Consider the following 4,404-nt stretch of genomic DNA (forward strand, 5'->3'; position numbering starts at 1 on the left):
CCTACTTTTGTCCCTATTTGTGGCCTTTTGCAGCATTCCTGGGCTCTGAAAAGGCAGTGGGATGCTTGCCTTTCTGTAGATGCACAGATATCTGCAGTGGAGGCACCAGGTGAGTAAAAACACAAACAGATTGGAAATGGTAATAGCTCTGCTGTGCCTATTCCTCCACCTTCATCTCTTGTCCCTGTATTTTATATCAGGAAGGACATGGAGTCTTTAGAGAAGTGTGATGTTCTTCCTCACAGTCTTTTCTGAAAGACTTTATCTGAAATAATGTTCAGTGCCTTGCCATCTGCCCATAATTAAGGTTACAAATCAATTTTCAATTTTTTCACTTCAAATTTTTAAGATTTTGGGTGAGATTATGTTTTTATCTTAACTCTCAAAAGTTATGTCAGAAGTACTGAAAGGTCATTTGAGTCTCTTGTGTGAATTAAAACAGATGAGATCTTCCTTTTTTTTCTCTTCTGGAATCCTAAGAGTAAAATCTCATTATAGTGTTGAAGTGTTTTGTTTTGTAAACTTCAAATTTAGAATTCTGTCAGAAAAGAAGAGAAAAAAAAAAAGGAAGAAGTTTAATAAATCCCTAATACAAGGGAGAAAAGAACCAACCAAACACATTCCCTGGAAAGGGCTGCTTTTTCATTAGATTTCATAGGTTTTGTCAAGGGCTGCAAATCTGGATACTCAGAATCACAAGGTTGGAAGGGACCTTCAAGATCATCAAGTCCAACTGTTACCTGACGCCTCAACTGAGTGGCATATCCAGTCTTTAACACATCCAGCGATGGTGACTCCACCACTTCCCTGGGCAGACCTTTCCAGTATTTTATCGCTCTTTTGATAAAAAACTTCTTCCTAATATCCAACCTATATTTCCCTTGACACAGCTTGAGACTATAATTTTTGGTTCTGTCAGTTGCTGCCTGGTGAAAGAGACCAACCCACACCTGACTACAGCCACCCTTCAGGGACTTGTAGAGAGTGATAAGGTCACCTCTGAGTCTCCTTTTCTCCAGGCTAAACAACCCCAGCTCCCTCAGCCATTCCTCACAGGGTTTGTGTTCCAAGCCTCTCACCAGCCTTGTTGCCTCCTCTGGATGTGCTCAAGTGTCTCAAGGTCCTTCCCAAACTGAGGGGCCCAGAACTGGACACAGCACTCAAGGTGTGGCCTCACCAGTGCCGAGTACAGGGGAAGAATGACCTCCCTGCTCCTGCTGGCCACACCATTCCTGACACAGGCCAGGATGCCCTTGGCCTCTTGGCCACCAGGGCTCACTGCTGGCTCATGTTCAGTTGGCTGGTGACCAGCACTCCCAGGTCCCTTTCTGCCTGGGCACTGTCCAGCCACACCGACCCCAGACTTTAATGCTGCAGGGGGTTATTGTGTCCAAAATGCATGACTAGGTACTTGGACTTATGAAACTTCATCCTGTTACACTCTGCCCATCCATCCAACCATTCCAGGTCTCTCTGCAGAACCATCCTACCTTCCAACAGATTGACACACGCTTCCAGTTTAGTGTTGTCTGCAAATTTACTGATGAAGGACTCAATCCCCTCATCCATGTCATCAATAAAAATATTGAACAGAACTGACCCCAACAAAGACCCCTGAGGGACACCACTGGTAACAGGCCACCAGTCACATAGTCAAGAGAACAATCCTGATCTGCTTCTGGGATACCTTTGCCAGTGTCTTTCCATGTGCTGTTGTCAGGATCTAAGGTTGTGAGGATATCTAAAATATACTATCCATCCCCGTTAAAGACATTTTAAATATTTCTGGTGGTGTAGTTCACAACAGTCAATTCTTGCCTCTGCCAGCTGCTGGTGATTGCCACAACATGCCTGGTTAAAAATTTCAAAACAAAGTATGGAGAAACACTCAGCAGTTCCTTTTGGCAGTGTGGTAACTCTGCCTTGATCCAAACTAGCTAGCAGGAGAGCTTTGCTTCATTTTCAAAGGCACAACCTGCTTATGGAAAGAGCTGCTTCCAGTAGTCCTGCATATAGCTTCCTCTTCCTTTCAAAACTGGAGACTTGCATGTCTCTGTGCTGGAAATCCTTTACAGATACTGGGGTGTTGCTATAGGACACGAGAAAGCACAACATGAGCACTGCAATGGCAAAGTAAAAAAGAAGGTTTATTTTTTGACTCTATACCTTTTTAAAGGTGACAGTGGATTGGAGAGTGAATGGGCTACCTCTCTTAAGACATTGGACAAACTACTAGTGCATTAACTTTTTTTACCCCTATGAAGGAATGCAAAACAATATCTTGTTTATAGAAAATGTGTGGGAAAATTTTCTAACAGAATGTAAACTCAGAAGGCTTTAGAAAATCTTAAGAATCAGGGCGACACTGGGGTTCAGTAAACAGAGCAAACTGTGTATTCTGGGTGCTCGAGCATCCTGTGTAGCCTCTTGCATTCACCACTGCAAGCAGTTTGAGAAGAGGGCAAGCTCAAAAAGAGGTGCTACAGAAAGCATATTTGTTAATAGTTTCTCCTTATATCCATTTGCCAATTTCCTCCTGAGTAGCTGGCCTACATCTGAATTGAAGCCAAATGTATCTAAGTTTAGCTGGGCTCTTGTTATGGTAAAGACAATGATTTCCTGTAGACAGGATGGGGCTGCTGGGGACATGGAGCACAGCCTGTTAATCCAAGCTGTCATTTGTGGATATGACTTACTTTAGACTGATTACAGTTTCAGCAGAAACCCCATTTGGGAAACCACACAGTGCAGGTAATTGGAAACAGAGCCTGGCATCTTTTAAAGTTTAGCACTGGCCTTTGAATTTGTAAATAGAAGAGGCCTGTGACTGCAGAAAAATGGTATCTGTAGTAAAGTTCAAGAAGGAAACAGAGACATTATTGTTTTCTCTCTCCCCATATAGTTTGTTTGTTTGTTTCTCTGTTTGCTCTAAGAAAATCCTAGGACAGCTCCTTCAATTAAGGGGCGATAGACAAAGCTTTGTCTGCAGGGCAATATTTGTGTTGATGCACACAGCTAAGCTTACAGGCTCTGTTTTTTCCTCCACCTTTTTATTCTGTTTAGAAAAGCAAGACACTGTTCATATGACCTGTTTAATATTTATAATTTCCCCTGTTTTAAAGGATACCTCCCATTACTTCCTAGAGTTTGTATCTAGGCTAGGTAGATTATTTTCTTTCTGTTTTTTGCACTTTTCTTTCTTTTCTTTCACTGGTGGGTTGATGAGCTCAGCACTCATGGTAATACTTTACATAAATATATATAGGAAACATAAATTTTACTTCATCTGTTGTTTAGTAAGTGGGATAGTGGGATTTCAGTAATTTCTTTAGCCTTTGTGCTACTTCTCCATCTGTTCCTCTCTTTTCTGCTTATACACAACTCCTTTTACTACTCCTTAAAACGCCAGATGTGATCACAGTTGTTATCAGCTGTACTTTCAGAAGAGATTATCAAATGTTTTATTTTTCACTAGTCACAGGGACACCTTTCAGCTAAAGAAAGGATCATCTGATTCACCCTGGAAACATGACTTTTCAAAATCATCTGTGGCTAAACTCCTACCCATTCAGCATCTCCTAGGTGACAGTGACTGCATATACTCCACAATAATTTAAAATAAAATATCCCATGGTTACAATCACTAGTTGAAATATGATGATGATAGCAGGGTTTGATATCTAGCCCAAAAAACTTCAAGAGACCACAGGGATTATGAACATTGTTTTTTAATGTAGTTCAAAGATCTATGTAAGACAGAGTTTGGATACTAGTGGCAGTATTTTAAATTAGTCGTCTATCTGACCATTGCAAGCATCAGTGGAACAGAACTGGGAAAAAGAGGATAAAAAATCAGTCCAAAATATCTCAAGATAAATAGTATTTTTAGTCTTTTGATGAATGTTTCTCTGTTAAAAAATCAAGTATTTTCAGAGGTAAGTTATTTACTATGGGATGTTAAGATCTGGTTATTGTTACAGAGATGCCTCTGCCCAAATTAAGGTGCAAAAGAGACTGTATGCTGAAAGTCAATAGTACAGATTTTATTTAATAGTAAGCGTGAGGGAGGGAGGAAGAGGGAGGGAGAGAGAAAAAAATAGTAAAGGGGTGGGGGAAGCAAAAGAGCAACAGAGAGATAGGTTGGGTGGAAAACTCACCACTCTAAGGATCCCAGCAGCATCCTGTTGATCCTCTTCTGGTCTTCTTGGTGGTAAGGGTCCCACAAAACACAGAGTTCAAAGGGTTAATATGTATTCAGACTAGTTGGGAACACCCAGGTGCCTCCTCTGCCAGGGAAGTTTTACACCATCTCTTGCCTTAGACTCTGGATTGGTTGCATCACTTTGCATCACGTGCAGTCCTCTGGTACAAGGCCTCAGGAATGAGTCTGGGGGTGCTTTGGGG

Source organism: Lonchura striata, chromosome 3 (assembly GCF_050655825.1).
Source record: "Lonchura striata isolate lonStrDom1 chromosome 3, ASM5065582v1, whole genome shotgun sequence".
NCBI classification, from domain to species: domain Eukaryota; kingdom Metazoa; phylum Chordata; class Aves; order Passeriformes; family Estrildidae; genus Lonchura; species Lonchura striata.